This window comes from Vulpes lagopus, chromosome 11 (assembly GCF_018345385.1).
Source record: "Vulpes lagopus strain Blue_001 chromosome 11, ASM1834538v1, whole genome shotgun sequence".
NCBI classification, from domain to species: domain Eukaryota; kingdom Metazoa; phylum Chordata; class Mammalia; order Carnivora; family Canidae; genus Vulpes; species Vulpes lagopus.
Window position 1 is genome coordinate 2,105,397 of NC_054834.1, and position 18,349 is coordinate 2,123,745.

An 18,349-nucleotide genomic window follows, 5' to 3' on the forward strand; every position below is an offset into this window, starting at 1 on the left:
GCTGACTCCCGAAGGCGCGTTTCCTTGAGGACCCCAGGCTGTCAGGCAGCGAGAGGCCGCTGACGTGGACACCATCCCCTGGAGCGATGACCGACTTGTCTTCACCAGAAGCCTCACTACTGCGGACGTGGGTTTGCCTTCCCGGCCCCCGATGTCTCTGCCAGCACCGCCAACCCAAGACCTACGGAGCTTTTCTTTTTCTTTTTGTTTTTCTTTGTTGTTGAGTAGAATTTCTAATCATTTGACATGATATCCTGTACCAAGTGTTGCGGGTTGGGTTGTGTGTCCCCGAAAGATGTGATGTTCAGCCCCACTATCCGAATGTGATCTTATTTGGAAATAGGGTCTTGGCTGATGTGATCAAGAGGAAGGGGGGGCCTTAATCCAATATGGCAGGTGTCCTTATGGGAAGGGAAGATGCTCCAACACACACACTCGTGAAACCCATGTGAAGACCACGGCAGAGGCAGGAGGCAGGAGGCAGGAGTGGTGTCGCCAGCAAACACCGGCGGGAGCTATTGACAACCAACCGTCATTGGCTGGAAGGGAGGCTCGGAACAGATTCTTCCTCAGAACCTCCAAAAGGAACCAGCCCTGTTGACAACTGGATTTTGGAGCCTGAGGGAGGATTTCTGCTGTTTTAAACTATCTGGTTTACTTTGTTATAGCAGCTCTAAGGCATCAACACACCCAGGAACCCATTTGGCAGCCCAAAAGGAGAACAGTGACACGCGGCCACACGGTCCACTGACCTTACCTCACACCCTCTACCCAGAAGCAACACCCTGGTGGCACAGAGCCATGGCCAGTGAAAACCCATCCAAGGGACAAAGGCCCCTATGAATGGGTTGCTTCTTTCTCTTTCTTTCTTTCTTTGTAAGATTTTTATTCATTTATTTGAGAGAGAGACAGCACTTATGAGAGAGCGTGAGCAGGAGCAAGGGAGAAGGGCAGAGGGGGATGGAGAGGGAGAAGCAGGCACCCCGCTGAGCTGGAAGCCCGACACGGGGCTCAATCCCAGGAACCCGGGATCATGGCCTGAGCCGAAGGCAGACTTAACTGACTGAGCCACCCAGGGGCCCCAAATGGGTTGCTTTTCTACCAGATTGACCCATGTGCCAATCAGTGGTCAATACATGGGGCTCTGTCTGTAAGAGCTAGAAGGTGCGAATCGGGAGGGTAAGGGGTGGGGATGGGAGGGACCTCTTCACTGTCTCTTCCAGGACCAACCTTCTGAGTTCATGCTTCCTGCCCCCGTAAACCGAAGCTCTGCTGCGTTAGAGATCCTGGTGCCAAGTGTGGAAACACTCCCCACGGGGACAGGACATGGTGAGGAGACAGTAACCATCACTTGGCCATTTGGGGCTCCGGTGGAGTTGCAGAGAAAGCCAGAACTTACCTTCCCTGTGGGGTAGTTTGCCAGGATCGCTCCGGGAACCAGGGCTGCTGCTCCACCACGGGGCAGCCAGGGGTGTGTCTGGAATAGCAACTCCCATTATAGGAACCTTTGGCCAGGGGGAAGGGAGTTGGCCGGCGAATGCTTCTCCCATCCTCTCCGTGGATGGACTCTCCTGAGGCCTGGTGGTACTCAGAGCCTCACTAAAGTGGTCTGGAGACCGAGGGAGCAGTTGCCCTTGATACAGAGTCGCGGCCGGGTTGGGGATGCCTCTCCTCTCTGCCCCCCACCCCTCCTCCCACCCCAGCCAGCCTCACTCCTGCCCCCCCAGCTGGCCATCCCTAATCAATTATTAACTCATACTCATTAGCTTTCTCAGTGACCAACCAGGCCATGAGAGGATAAAATGGCGAATGGGACATGCCAGTTTGGAGAGCGAAGCTGCATAGGAGTTAAGTGTTCTGCTTACGGACGAGGTCGGTGATTTTTATTCATATAAAATCATGTTTTCTTCACCTCCTTAGTGAACTAATATTTCAGGAGTGACATTTTGAGAGGACATCACATCATTGGCTTTATCTATGTTCCCATATCCCTCGGCCACTTTTCTCTCCCTTGTCCCCACCCAGGCTTCCAGGATACTATTCCCAGTGCAAACATCGATGACACCAAGATCCTCGTCATCTGGAAGTTGATATAATCCCCAAATGGCCAAGTGATGGTTACTGTCTCCTCACCATGTCCTGTCCCCGTGGGGAGTGTTTCCACACTTGGCACCAGGATCTCTAACGCAGCAGAGCTGCTGGTAGGAAATGGCACTACCTCCGGGCCACGGGGGAGGGGAGAACCAGCCAATAGCCTGTCTGGGACCCACAGGGCATAAGGTCAGGCAACCAGAGTTGCCTTCCATCAAAGCCAATGATCTTGTCCATGGGAAGAAATGGCTTTCTCTCCTGACCCTCCTGGGTTAGAACCCAGCAGCTGACCTTTACGAGCCACGGGACCCCGGGCAGGCTTCCTACCCACCCTCCTCCAGATAGTCTTCAACGAGCTGATCTAAACATCAAGGAGATGATGTGCATAAGGCACCGGCACACATAAGTAACTTCATAAATATTAATATCCCTCCGCAGGCAGGAGCAGAGCTGAAATGTCAAGGAGCAATCTTCGATGCAGGTAGAGCACGGCCCGAAATAGTGTGAATCCCCACACGTTCGATGGGGCCGTGTCTGCCTTCCAGCATCGTCGTGAAGATGAGCCTAATGCATTAGAGTGTGTTGCCCGTGCCTTCTAGGAGATGCTCATTTGCTGTCAGCCAGCGATGCAGTCCCTCAACGACCCTGCATAAAAGAGACTCAGAAAGAATAGGGGAGCCCTGTGGCTGGCTGAGTTCCCAGAGGGACAAATTTCAGTTCTCTGCCATTAGGCCCCGAGGCATTACCAGGAGCCCCCGGGGAGAGGTTTGGAGGAAGTCCCCGTAGCCTCCAGAGCAGCACAGCGCTGAGGGCATGAAGTTTAGAGTCGGACCGCGTGGGACCCGTCCTCGCTCTGCAGACGGCCCCCGGGTGACCTGGGGGAAGTCATATAACCCTTTCACCCTGATGTCCTCACTTGCAAGGAATCGTACTAGTTTCTGCCCCAGGAAGGGCCGTGGAGCTCAGACGCCAGGACAGACCGGGTTCCTGGTGGAGTGGAGGACGCAGCAGCCTCTCGCGGCCGGTGGCGTCGGGCTGGCGCAGGGGAAGTCGCGCCGTGTGGGACGTGGCGTAGGGCCTGCTGCAAGGAAATGAAGAACCTTCCCGAATCCCCTTAAAAAACTCAAAATGAATAGTTAGGAACTTTGCGCTTCCAGGTTGACTCTGGCTCCTGCGAGGCGGAGCTGAAGTGACATGGTCCCGTGGCTTATTCAGGTCTTCCAGATACGACCGATCCCAGGGCACCGCGCACCTGTGCTTCCTCCAGGATGGCGAAGACTTTGGCGAGTTCTGTGACTCACAGGCCGCCTTTGATAGCTGAGGCCCTTGTGACCCCGGGCCCCCCCAACCCCCCAAGGGCAGCCAGTGACTTGTCCGAGGACGCGCCTTCCCGATGCGACCAACCCATCCTGAGCCCCTCGTCTCGCCACCTCCTTCATCGGGCGCTCGCTCTCTGCACCACGACGCCCTCCGACTGCGGTCGCCACCCTGATCCATGCCAGGCACAGCCCCTCTGGCCCAGGAACCCCTGAAACCAGCCCGTTCTAAACCTGCTCACGCGCCCCTTCCCGCCCAGGGGGCCCAGCCGGGCTCCTTCCCCGGCTCCCTGGGCCCGTCCGCCTCTGCTGCCCGGCACCTCCCCTCCAGGGAGCCGTGAGCACGGCCCCTTACCCACTCATGGTCACTTCCGTGTCTGCCCGTCTCACCACACCCGATTAAAACAAATCCCAGACATCCCCAACAGGCGTTAATTAGATCCTGTGCTCCTTAGAGACAGAGCGGCGCATGTGTAATTAAAAGGAAACTAAGAAAACCAGCCGTGGGAGCGGCTAGACTGTTCCGCTGCATCCTGCTCGTGAGCACCAGATCTCCCCGCTGCCCTGTGGGCTGCAGAGACCCCCGTGTCCTTGTCCCCATCCATGGTCATTTCCGCAATAACGCATCCTGGTCGCCTCCTGAGCCGGCTCCCCCACCGGCTGGGAGCTTCTGCAGGACCCAGTGGCCAGCTTTATTCCGCTTGTGCCCTCCTAATGGCGCGTTGGGAGCCCAGCAGGCCGTACACGCAGACTGTGTCCTCGTGAAGGGCCATGGCTCCACCCCCACGCCTGAGCACAAGGGTCACTAAGGGTCTAGATAAGGCAGGAGGAAACAGCCTTTAATCCCAGAGCCGATCCCTGCTGGCGCGTCTTACTCATGCATCAGGTGTGTCAAGGTGGTTAGTGAAGTACTAACGTTTGCAGATGATTTTCTAAAAACCGGAATGGATTTCTTATTTTATTTTATTTTATTTTATTTTATTTTATTTTATTTTATTTTATTTTATTTTATTTTATTTTATATTTTAAAAATTGTATTTATTCATGAGAGACACAGAGAGAGAGGCAGAGACAGGCAGAGGGAGAAGCAGGCTCCCTGCGGGAAGCCTGGTGCAGGACTTGATCCTGGGACCCCAGGATCACTCCCTGGGCTGAAGGTAGATGCTTAACGGCTGAGCCCCCCAGGCGCCCCTAAAACCAGAATGGATTTGCAGCTCACCCTTTCATGAGCGCCTGCTGTTGACCCGCATCCTGCTGCACCCTCTCGAGTGGTGGCTGCCGCCTCTGGAACGTGTGCAGCTTCCTATCGCTCGTGTGTGTTCAGTAAGTAGGTGCCATCAGTCACATTGCCCTGGTGGTGGTGAAAGGCTGTGACCCCTGGGTGGAGGGGCCCTGATTGCCGTGTTCTTTGCCACCGAGACATGGGGGGCGCCGACACAGCCAGGGAGGCCTAGGGATCAGCCCGCAGGGGTTCGTGTGGAGCAGGCCACGTGGACGCTGCTGGTTTTCGGCAGGGAATCTCCCACAGTCTTGCTAACTGTCGATATTCTGGTCGAGGCTTCGTTGGCTAGAAGAACCACAAGGAAGAAAACTCTGAAACTGGACGTGAGACTGGTACAAGCGCTGTGCACCTTGGCAGGTGCTCACACGGGACTTTCCAGAGGTTGTCTGCGTCCCCACTTCCTCGCCAGGTCAGCCCTTTGCGTAGGACACATCCTGCGGAAATGTGTCTGAGATCCGCAGGGCGAGGCCGTGGTCGATTCTGGAACGCCAGCACGGACTGCCACCCCTTTAGAACAGTTGTGTTTAAATTACAAATGGCCTGACGTGCCAACAGGGTATTAATGCCTCTGATTTCTCTGCATTGCTGTTATCTTATTTATTTCTGGAAACAGAATTCAAATCTCACTTGTTTAGTAAGGAATTCGCTGCAATTTATCGACAGTGCATGCTGGCCAAATTGCCTTTTGTTTAGGTTTTATGATGACCAACCTTCACGCTCTCAAGAGCACAGCTCTTATGGCAGGAAAACCCATAACACAAACGGCCTGTGTCCCCTCTGGGGAACCTGCGACGGGAATCTTACCCTCTGAAGATCGTGCTGACCTCATGTGTATTGAATAAATAATGATGTATTTCTCACTCGAATCCTGTTTCTTTTGTTTATTCAAGGGGTATTATCGCATCTGCTGATAACCCGCTGTGGCTCACTCTCTTTGCCACTACGCATTGCTGAAGGGAAGTGAGGTGGTGATTCTCAGTTCTCTGTAGGGAAAGATTAATTTTAATTTTTGATCCATTGCAGACCAATATTTTTATTAAGTATAATAGAAATGAATTCCCGAATAAGGTAAAAGACCTTCAAACAACACGTCCTGACTTATTATTGGATTCAACAGATTTTTCATATAAGCTGTCGTTAGAACAAACATACCTAATTGCTCTAAAAGTCTCTGACCCCTAGTATTTCTCTCTGCAGCTTGATGACAGATGGTTCCTGGTCTAGGACATGGTGCCCGTGCTCCAAGGAGCCTGGAGCAGAGGTTCTTCTACTGACTTCCCATCACAGCAGAACCAAGTCCACGCTCCAGACCAAACCAGTGGAGCCATCTTTGGGATATTTGACTCTTTTTTAGTTGGGCCCCGGTTGAAGTGGGGTAACATCAGAGAGGCTGAGTCATGAACAAGGCCTGGCCCCTGGAGCTCATCATTGCCGGGGGTTGTTGTTGGGCTTCCGGGCTGGTAGCTGCAGGTGTGGGTCGGGGTTCTGTTTTCACAGACCTTGTGCCCCTTGTCTATTTGTATATTCGGTCTCAGGAGATTTGAGAGTGGGGGCAGGCAGCGCAAATAAGAGTGAGTATGGTGACACAGACTTGGGGACAGACAGGCTGGCTCAGCTTTCACAACCTGTTGGTAAGATGAGGCCATTTGGGTGAAGAGTTTCTAAGATGAGTGTTCATTTCTAAAACCATGACTGGGGCAAGGGCGCCGTGATGCCCGGGCACGTACGTGCGGGGTTTGGGCAGGGTGCAGCGATTGCTGGTCAGGAGGCCTGGATACGAGGGGAGCAGGGACAGAGAGATGCAAACACAGGCAGCAAGAGTAAAGCAAGCTGCGCCTGCGATGCAGAAACTCGGGCGTTCTGGGGCAAGCCCGCCACTTGTCGCGTGCTTCATTCTTCATCCAGAAGACACAGGGTTCCACGTGTGGGTCTAGACCCCTGCCTCCTCGACTGCGAACGAAGACTCTGCATCGCCTGTTGGACCCGCCTAATTTAGAAATTGACAAAGAATGTCCCGGAGTCACTGTGGATACTTTGGACCTCTCCTTGTACATTTTTGCCAGAATCTACTGGTCTACCTTTTCCCCAGGATGTGAGGAAGGAACAGGAGGTGAAGGGGGAAAGCCACTTCTGGCAGAGGAGAGAGCCAAGGCCCGTGGGCAGGGAGCAGTGCTGTGACTTCTGCTAGTGTTTGGTGTAACTGGAGACTAGAGTATGTGAGGAGAAAGGGTGGGTCTCGCAGGGCCACCCAAAACGAGATGCAAAATTGTGCCATAAAAGACGTGAGTGAAGACAATGGGTGAAGCCACAGGTTATTCCAGGAAGGGATTGTGTGTTTGAATGTCCCTAAAATAGTAACCTCACTGCTAGTTCCTAGGAGTGTTAATGACGTTTGCCAGTGTCTGAGCTCCAGTGCTCCTGCACCCCCGAACGAAGACGGGTTTTGAGCCCCCATCAGCACGCTGGTGTTCATGGTTTCACACATCTGTGAGGACCAGCAGGAAGGACACCGTGTGGTGTGCAAGGACCAGGGTGGAAAGCATGATTTCCCACAGAGGAGCAGATAGGGCCAAAGACAAACTTTATATAGAGTCATTCTGGTGCTTTAAACAAAAAAAGAAGAATTCATTACTAAGTCCGGTGGGCTGGAGGCAGCCCTGGCGCAGAGTACGTAACCCATTAAAGAAACAAAAGCCCTTGTAAATACCCTTAAAGACAGCAGAGTTGTGTTTAATTCAAATCAATTCTCTTTATCTGTTCAACGGGGGGCTTTTTATATATTTTTATTTATTTATTTATTTATTTATTTATTTATTTATATTTTTATTTTTTTCAACATGGTTTTTTAAAAATTTCAAGATCATACGTTTAAAATCTCAGATAAACACACTATCCATGGCGAAGTGCACCAGCACTTCCCTGGTGGACCGCTCTGTATACTTCAGCCTCTAATTCAGCTCGATTGTGCTTAATCGGCAGGGGCAGCAGGGAGAAGGGACTCTGGAATCCTATGTACCTGGGCTTGGTCCCCACGCCTCGCTTCCGGAGCTGGTCAGATAAGCCAGCCTCTTGGAGCCTCCAGTGTCCCCTTGTGTGAAACGAGGACAATAGGGGACTCATCCGTAGGGATCCCATGAGGGTCATGTGAGGTAATGCGTGCCATGTGCCGAATGTCCCAGTACATTTCAACTATTCTTATTAAGGAAGGTTTGCTCTGATTTTAAGATTTGCTGGCTTCCTAGTTCTGAGGCTCGGGCTTTCATTGCTATGCTAATATCCTTTCCACCACTTATAAAAGAGGTGTGTCTAAATCCTGCTACATCATTATGAAAACATGGCCCACAGTGGAGTCATGTGGGTGGTAGCCAGACACTGTGTCTTTGTTTGGTCATTTAGTGATGTAACCCTTGAAAAATCCTCTCTCAGATCATTCTGTTGGGAACAGTTTCCAAGCCATTAAAATGTTATTCTTCTAAGTCTTCCTGCGTTGCTAACAGGGGAATGGAGACAAAATGCAGTGTCACTCGGGCTTTGCTTAAAATGAATGGAACCTTCCTCAGCGAGGCACGGTGTGGAATCCATCGGGAGGGTCTCAGTGGGGTGTGGTGGTGGACTTAGGGCCATCCTGAGTGACAAGGAGCGGAAGGCAGGTGTGGGAGCTCCCACCACCCGGGCCCTCCATCACCTCCTCCTTCTCTAGAGAGTCTTGTCACACGGGAGAGCACATCCTCTTCCACTTAGGATGTAGCCAGTGTGGGAAGGGGCTTTACTGACTGTTACACAGAGAAGCAGGGGCGAAGCCAGGGAGGAAGAGCAACCTGTCTCCTCTGTGAAGGAGAGAGAGGACCTGATTTTGTCCAGAATAATGGAGCTTGTTGTATCAGTTCGGGTCCTATCCAAGAAGGAAACCTGGTAGACTGGATTGTGGTTGATAGATTAGATGGACTGAGATAAATATAGGTAGATATAAATAGATCCACACAGATAAGAAACTATCCTTCAAAGTACAATCGACATATGATGTCCTATTAGCTTCAGGTACGGTGACAGCGACTACACGTTTTTATGCATTACCAAATGGCCCCACCTTAAAGCTAGTTGCCATCTTCATCATACAAAGGTACAATATTATCAACTACAGTTCCTCTGCTTTAGGTTATATCCCCGTGACCTCTTGCTGGAATACCTGAAAGTTTGCAGCTCTTAATCCCCTTAACTGACTTCACTCATGCCCCTGAACCCCTCCCCACTCTGGTAACCACCACTTTGTTCTCTGTTTTTATGAATCTCCTTTTGTTTTGCTGTCGGTTATTTCTTCATTTGTTTTTATTGAAGTTCAATTTGCCAACATATAGTATAACACCCAGTGCTCCCCACATAGAAGTGGATCGATAGAAAACTGACCATCACATATCACACTGAGTTTAGCAAGAAGGTTCATCAAATCCTGTAAAAATAATTTTCCTACCCCAAACTGCCCATTTATATCAGTGGCACCACCAAAATTTCAGGGTTTTAGGTTTTTTTTTTTCTCTTCCTGGTTCCTCAGTTATAATTTTCAACTAGCCAACAATTGCTGTGGATTTTTCTGAGAATTATCTTTCCTTTTTCCTCCAGTCCCACACTCCAGCCTCATGTAGACCCTGTAATGCCAACACCGTGGCTCTGTTGTGTCCTCCTAACTAGAGGCTGCTCTGGCCTCATGAACTTTGCACCAAAATGTAATGAAACATCTTCTCCACATTTCTCCTCTCTGTCGGCAGATCTGATAAGTCTGAGTTTCAGATCCCACATCATCATCCCTCCAGCATCACCTGACCGGTGGTCCTCAGAGACCCACCTTTCCCTGTCCTCCAGGGGCACTTGCCCCTCTTTCCAGCCTTTGTCTGTGCTCCTGATGGTCCTCGAGACTGCTTCTTGTGAATCTCTGGGAGCTGGTATCCCCACTCTTCTGTCTTATGCTGGGCATTGAGGAATTACCAGCAGAGTAAACACCTTGCAGCAAAGCACAAACGTTAGGGTAAATCAGATTGACTGACAACCCAACGAAGACTGTATGACAGGAAGTGGGGAAGGGATGATGGAGAGTTTTCTGTCAGGTGGAACCTCATGAAGTTGCTGTTTTTCTGTGTAAAAAAAAACAGTTGCACATCAAAAATTTCATGTGGCATAGATGAGTCTAGAGGCAGTCAGTGGAGGAGGTCGGGGGGGAGTGAATGGGGGAGGCAGAAGGGTGCCATCCCACTAGTTTGCCTCCCTGTGGCTGGAGCAGAGGCCACCTCCCCTGAAACACTGGGCATGAATGTGGTGACATTAGTGGTAAAGTTGCCAGCAGGTTGGCAGGTGGAAATCTCCAGGCTGTGGTGCTGGTGTGGGGTGCAGGGACAGAGGGAGAAGGCCCAGGTCTTTGGAGGAACAGAGCAGATAATGTGCCAAAAACAAAACAAAACAAAACAAAACAAAACCAAACCAACAACACCACACAATGTGCGTGAATATTTAACTAGTCTCCCTTTTGGAAGAGGTAAGGATTTTAGATTGCTTTTATTTGCATGCTTACTCGTTTCTTGCTACCACAGCAATATGCAATGAATATCCCATTACTGATCTTTGCTCATCTTCATGATTATTTCTTTAAAATGAGACCCTGGAAATGAAAATTGCTTGGTCCAGCCATATAAAATAGGGCAAGGCTGTTGGATGTGCATTGCCAGTCACACACCAGAACGTCTTCGGACATCAGCTTTGCCACGAGCCACATGTGAGAGGGCCTGTTTCATTTGTTGGCAACAGGATCAGCATCTGTCATCGTGATGAACAGATTATAGTTTATTACTTTTTAAATGATTTTCTAATCACCAATGTGGCTGAACATTTATTTTCGACATCTGCATTTCCTTTCTAATTCTATTTTTTACGATACAGGCAATTTATTTAATATAAAACATGATTCCAACTTCATGCCTTTTTGAACTCCAGATTGACTAAGAAAATAAGATCGTTGTCATAGATGCTGCCATAGAAAATAAGATTGCTGAGGTTGAATTCATATTAATGTTGATACTAGGTGACATATCAAGTGATAAGTATTTCTCTCTCTCTTTGCATTTTGTTTTCGCTGTGTAGGAAGCTCATCAGGGAGCTCAGATTCACCAGCTAATGTCTGAAAAATGCTTTGCCATCCTTATAAAAAACCCCTGCTTTCCCAATTTTATTAATTCATTTGCCCAATGTTTAAATGATATATATTAAAATACACAAAGGGTGAGGCTATGCAAGAGATAGAGACAAAGACAGAGACAGGCATATATATAGAGAAAGAGCAATTTGAAGAAGCAGAGCATTTCCTGAGACAGAAAATCAAATCCCTGTGTCGGTCCATGTGACAGGTGGTGCTTGTAGAACTGTATCCTTGCTGCCTTGGTTTCTGGTTTGGTTGCTGGGATGAATATTCATCATCCATGCGCTCTATCCATCAGCACTGCCTTTTAAAGTACATCAGATGGGTCTAATAATGGCTCAGATAGGAGAGGGAAAGTACAGGAGAGACAATTGAGCACAATTTACTTAAAGTGATTTTTCCCCCTTTAGGGATTTGGTTACGTGAATTCTGACTTTCGGAAAGAATGCTCTGTCTGTTGATCTGAAGTTACAAACACAGGATATTTACTCTGCAAACTGCAGAATGAGATGAACAGAATGGAAGGGAACTAGGTAAGTTTTTTGCCAAATTATAAATATTTGCATAAAATCATCCACCGTCAACACTTTTCTCAAAAGAAATGATGGATTTAGTGTGTGGTGTTAGGTTACAGTCGACTGTAAAAAGGCTTAGGGATTCCACTGGGATTCAAGAGAACTGCAGATCCTGGAATGGCGGAACCAACTGTTTTGAGCTTATGTTGGGGATAAAGGTCATCTGGATTTGGAAGCAATCATCGCACAGGAATAGTATGGAAGGGGTGCGCTCCGGGATTGGATGTGGGACACGGTTCAGATGTTCACCAGTTGAATGGTGCAGAGCTCTTCTCAGATGAATCTGTGGCCCAGTGGAGCCTCTATTGACTTACTTATCATAGGACTGTAGCAAAATAAATGTTTTTAACATTCTGGAACCTGGGATGGGAGAAGTTTCATCATTTTGCAAGTCAAGGGAATGCTTGCTTCGTTTATTGAAATAAAACATTTTCATCATAGAAATGGTAAATGAGTATACTGATGTAGTTCAGAAATGACTTAGTAGTCTAAAGGTGGACCTTCTGAGGGTGGTGGTTTTTGCAAAGAGCACAGAATCACAGGGATTTGTGAAATAAAAGTAAGGAGTTTACCTTGCCTCCTCCCATCTTTCTGAGAATGAGAAGAGTTTCTTTAAAAAAAAAAAAAATATTTATTTATTCCTGAGAGGCACACAGGCAAAGGGAGACAGAGGACCCTGCGAAGGCAGAGGTCCCTGTGAGGACCCCGATGCAGGACTTGATCCAGGGACCCCAGGATCACGCCCTGAGCCAAAGGCATATGCTCAACCGCTGAGCCCCACCCCGGCGTCCAATGAGAAGAGTTTCTAACAAGAAAGGAGAAATAACAGAAGTGGTGTAGTTCAGACAGCATTTAGGCCCCTAAAATTTGTTGCTGCTGTTGTTTTTTTGCCTGGTCTGCAGATGAATAATCACAGTGTCAGTGGTCTCAGAGAGCATCCCATCAGCTCAAGAAATCACAGAAAGATGGGATTATCAGACCCTGTCTCCTGTCTAGAGCACCCAGGGGCTGGAGTGTTAGCCTGTCATCTTTGACAATTATGTAGTAGAAACATTCGGGGAAACCAAGGCAAAGTGGCTGCCTAAATTCTAGTGTCGACATACATCTTCCCAAAATAATACAAGCCAACAAGAAAAACAGACAAAACTGCACAACTTTCACACCTTCTACACTTTTATCAACATAATTAGAAAACAGAAAACACTACAACTTCGTTACTAACTAAGTAGAAATATAACCACCAATTTCAATGGAGCTAATTCCTTAGCTTGCAAACCAAGACTTTGCAGAGCACAAGGCAGGGTCTCAAAAAGCTGCACAGAAGAAAGAAGAAAAGAAGGACTACAGCAAAGCCACCCTCAAAGAGCCAACTTTAAGTACAAAATAAAACCCTCCCCAAACCCAAAGGAGAGCACTAGTATTTCAAGGTGCTGACCTCAGGAAAGGGACCCAAGGGGGACATTTGAGACCCAAAGAGACAGTCTTGGAAAGGCAACACTTCCTAGAGAGAAGATAGACCAAAAAAGGGAGAGGCAACCTTTGGACACTGAGTTTTGAAGGACAAAATAAGCAATAGGCAGGAAGTTTGGAACCTACAAAATAAAACCAAAACAAACAAACAAAACAACTCCAAGTACACATAACAAACTGCACCTTGGCTTTCCAGAAAAGAAAACGTACCTTGAAAATGTCTTGAATTAGGATTGTCACACCCTCATATCTGTATATATATCTCAGAGGAGTGAAATACTTAACTTCATGAAAATACACTCCTCCCCCAGCAAGTAATCCTGAAGCAAAAGAAAATGTATTTCAACACTCCAAACTGAATTAAGTATCCCCAAAGAAGCATTTGAGGTATGCAAATAAATTCATCTTGAACCAGAAATGTAAAAACTAAGAACACAAATGGACAGAACCTTGGAAGAAATAAAATGAGAGTTCCAGGAAGAGAATAGAAAAAAAAAAAAAAAGATAAAAATCACATCAGTAATATAGACTAAAGCTCCCATGGAAGAAGAGATTCGCATGAAAATTAAATAAAGACAGAAGAAACAGGGATCTCTGGGTGGCGCAATGGTTTGGCGCCTGCCTTTGGCCCAGGGCACGATCCTGGAGACCCGGGATCGAATCCCACATCAGGCTCCCGGTGCATGGAGCCTGCTTCTCCCTCCGCCTGTGTCTCTGCCTCTCTCTCTCTCTCTGTGACTATCATAAATAAATAAAAAAAAATTAAAAAAAAAAAAAAGACAGAAGAAACAGGACAATAGTAAAGATAATGAAAACGAGACAAAAAGGTGGAAAAGGGGTCAGAAATTGATTGAAATGAAAGATACAAAAAAGATGCAACTTACATATGCAATTTAAGTCTCTGAAGAGGAAAAGGAAAATAATGAAAAAGAATTAATATTTGAAACCATCACCGGGTAAAACTTTTGAGAAGTGAAGGAAAATCTGAATCGTACTAAAAAGACCCAACAGGTACTTGTGAAAATTGATCCAAAACCATCAGCTCTGACACATATTCTAATGAAATTATTGACTTAAAACATAAAGAAGAAAGCTCAAGGCCTCCAGGCCAAAAGATCAAAGAACTTCAAGGACAACATAGAGTGGAATCATGCGGCTTAAAGGAAAAAATCCAAACAAAGCAATAATGGAGCCGCATTTTTAGGAAGTCAAGGAAGGAACATGCAGATTGAATATTTTGTTGTCGACCAGCCTATTCCTCAGCAGAAATGTAGAAAAGGATTGGTGCGTGCAGAAATCAGGGAATGCTATTTCCCTGAAGCCTTCTTGGCTGATCTTCTGGAAGGTAAGCTTCATCTAACCAAGAGATAAGCGAGGCCGACTTTGCAAACTGTCAGGTAGTGAGCACTTAATACCTTTTAGTTGTAGATCTAAGCCTTAATCAAAGGGGCTGAGAAAGGAGAAGGAAAGAGGAAAGTACAATAATCTCATTGATTGTTAAATAGATGGGAATCAAATGAGGGCTTTAAAAATGGAATTAACCAGTGAACAAAAGTTTAAGCGCAATACCAATGTTCTTAAATAGTAAAACTATATAAAAATAAAAGTAGACAGACAAAATATCATGTAAAGAAATAACAAATGTAGTACACAATGTAATTACCACCAAAATAATATGACACAGTTGAGACCAAACATAATTGTCCTATTAATAAATGTGAATGGGCTTAATTGACTCATTAAAAAATATTTTAAACTTGGCTCATGAAACAAGATACAAGTCTGGCACACAGGAACCCCTCCCTTACCACCAAAAAAATGAGTGACTCAGAAAGACTAAAAATAAAGGGATTTTTTTTTTCTACCAGGAAAATGGAAACAAGAGTGTGGAGGTTGCAATCATGATGTCAGCAAAGTATGATTCAAGCGAAAAAAGCATTAAGCTTGACTAATAAGGACCCTTGCTAGTGTCAAGGCACTTGACTAAGGACACCACTATCCACAAAGGAGACATGACAGTTATGAACATCTATAGGCAAAGTAACAGAGCAGACACCTTTACAAAGTGGGAACTAGAGGAGGTCCAAGGAGGCAGAAACATTCTAATGTGGGGGAACCCAATAAAAGGCAGACAAAGTGGACAAAAAAACAAGTAAGGATATAAAAAAATCTAAATGACACAATTAATAGGTGGATCTTATTTACAGGTCATCATTTACATCTGTATAATAGAGAATAAGCCTTTTCTTAAATACACGCACAACACTGACCAAAATAATCATATATTGGGTTATTAAGAAAACTGCATAAAGGTCCATAAGGTAGAAATATCACAACACTCTCTGATCACAAGGTAATAAGATTAGAAATTTATCAGAAAATAAACAAAAGGCTCTTGCCTCATCTACCTGGAAATCACAAAAATAAATAATCCTCTTAGACAACTAACGAGTGAAAAGGGAAATACAAACAGAAAGTACACAGGGTATGAAAAGTAATGAAAACACCACATGAGAACCTAAAAGAAGTCAGTCACCAAAGAAAATTCATTACCTTAAACACAACAATGAAAAAGAAAGAATGAAAATGAGTTTATTAAATTTTCAACTCCAAAAGTTAGAAAAAGAACAAAGTCAACTAAATGAGAGGACAGAGGGGGAAAATAAAGATAAGAGTGTAAATTAATAAGAGAATAGAAAAACGGTAAAATCATTGCTATATCAAAATCTTTATTTAAAAAAAAATGCACAAAACAGACAAGGCCTTAGCCAGCTTAATCAAAAAAAGGAGAAGAAGGAAAAAAACACAAAATAACATACAAAACATGAAATGACAAGAGGGGAAACAACATGGAGACAGAAGAGACTTTTTAAAATACTTATTATTTTATAACCTCTATGAAAAAAAATGAAAACCCAGATGGAATTAATAATTTCTTAGGAATAGTTTGCCAAAATTGTGCCCATTGGAAATAGAAAGGTTCAATATACCAATCTCTGAGAAAGAAATAGAGAAAGTTTAAAGGAACTGAAGAGTAAATTTAAAAGCATCAAGCCCAGACGTCTTCACTTGCGAGTTCCATCTCACTCCTAGTAAAAGAATTGTAAAGTAAAACCACACTGACACATCATCTCTCACTTATCGAGTGGACAAAACTGAAATCCATGACAAGACATTGTGTGGACGCCTCTGTGCAACTGAGTACTCTCAGGCTTTGCCTCTGAGAATGCAATTAGTGCAGCCGCTCCAGAGAGACTTGGTGATACCTAAAAAACCAATGTGTGCACTTCCTTGCTGACGCAGCAGTCTCACCTGTAAGGACTTAACCTGCAAGACACAACCCCAAGGACGCAAACGGTGCCCATGCACAGGGTGATTCGTGCACCACTGCTTGTAACTGCAGCGTAGCTGAGACGGCATAGATACGTGTACACAGGCGAGGCCTCAGTCTGTGGCCACAGGGGAGTCCAGGGTAGTCCAGGTAGGTGTAAAGAAACAAAAGAATGAAGAAGAGCTCTGAAAGCTGAAGTGCAGTGAATTCCAAGACCATTTGTTAACAATAAAAATAGTAAATGGAAGAAGAGGAGCTACAGTATGTTTCCTATTGTGTGAAAGTGAAGAACAAGAGATCCGATAAATATGTTTATGTTGTGCATCAAGAACCACGGAAGGGATAAACTAGAGAGTGATGAGGCTGGACACTGACGGGGGACAGGGTGGAACAGACGGGAAGGGACGGGGCGGTGGGCACAGCACGGAAGGAATGGGACAGTGAGCATTATTTATTTTTGGGATTTGGACTTTTGCAATTAAGTGAATGTTTCACATATATGATAAATTTAAAAATCAACAAAGATGAGAGAAAGCCCTAAAAGGTACATAACGTGAAACACATCAACTTATCTGTATTTCGAGGGAACAACAGAATCACACTGAGAAAAATAAATAATTTTTAAGTAAATATTCTCAGAATGGACACAAACAGATGCAAAGAAAGGTTGGACTTCAGATGGGAAGTTTGACGTGGCTTAGCTTAGCAACTAACTCTGGAAGAATTTTTCGTGTATTCTGGTATATTCTGAGATTGGTGGGAATTAGGTTTCTTACTGTTTGAGAAGCAATGACAAGTGTGAATGTAGCGAGACTTGGAGTTTACTGGGTATAACTGGGTGTTAGGATAGAATTGGAGGAATCAGTAAGAATTCGTGGAATATATTATCTGTCTGTCTCTATCATCTACCCATCTATCTACTGATCTATCAATATCATCCATCTATCGATATACCGATCTACTATCGACCTATTATCTATTGATCTATCGATCTGTCATCTATCTTCCTAGCTCTGTCCACTAAGAGTCAAAAGCAATGACACTCCAGCAACAATAAGCACACTTAATACAAAGATGTTGATTTCTAAATATATTTGTCATTAAAAAGAAAAGTCTCAGGGCACCTGGGTGGCTCAGTCGGTTAAGTGTCCAACTCTTGATTTTGGTTCCAGTCATGATCTCCGGGTCGTGAGATCGAGCTCCACGTTGGGCTCCACACTCAGGAGGCAGTCTGCTTGAGATTTTCTCTCTCCATCTCCCTCTGCTCCTCCCCCTCCCCCACTCTCTCTCAAATAAATAAATCTTAAAAAAAAAAAAAAAAAAAAAAGGAAATCTCCCTGGATAAATAAGTTCATTCCACACCTGAAATTGGGAAAATAGAAGGCAAATACAGAACATCTTATAATTCAGGAAAGTCAGGAATTGCTCAAAGAGTGATGGAGACATTGCAAAAGGGTACACAGCTAGCTTTAAGAGACTCCACTGGAAAAGTGTGGAACAATTTAAGACTCAAAGTCAGTATTAGTGATGGATTACAAGCTACTGAAGGAAATAAGAATCCATAAACTGATGCCAATAGAAATGTATGAATGTAAGGATGAATGAATGGGAGAATGGAAAATTATTTCTTACAGGAGAAAGCAATCAATAAAAGTAGAAGGGATGATGGAATTAGAGTTGTACTAATAATTGATTTAGACAAGAATCAGGAGTCGCTGACACTAGTGGGTAGAAGTTTTTTGGGAAACACAACATTTACATAGTCTCAAACTACCTTCCCACAGAAGAGTTATCAACTACAAAGGGGGAAAACTGGCAACTTTGCCGTAGGGAAATGGTCAGTGTGCTCCTTGGTCAGCGTGATCAAAGTCGACTTCACTGGTATTGGGATGACCTGTTGTCATGTCTTCCTGATAATAGGCAATATAATAAATATAAAAGTATATGCGCTACGGTGCAATACGTGAGAAGACTGTCATCACTTTTATGCACTTACTGCCAAAAATGGATGGTTTGGGTCAAATTATAAGGAAACTTCAAGTAAATTCACTCAAGGGACATTCTATCAAATAACAGACTTAATTTCTTTTAAAATGTTTATAT

General features: G+C 45.5%; 1 long non-coding RNA gene across 1 annotated transcript; it reads left to right on the forward strand.

Annotated features, from left to right (window-relative positions):
- Nucleotides 1–974: 974 nt before the first annotated feature.
- LOC121501486 lies at nucleotides 975–2,100 on the forward strand. The gene is made up of 3 exons (XR_005990617.1): nucleotides 975–1,329; nucleotides 1,767–1,872; nucleotides 2,026–2,100. It is a non-coding gene; the product is annotated as an uncharacterized LOC121501486 (long non-coding RNA).
- Nucleotides 2,101–18,349: the final 16,249 nt, after the last annotated feature.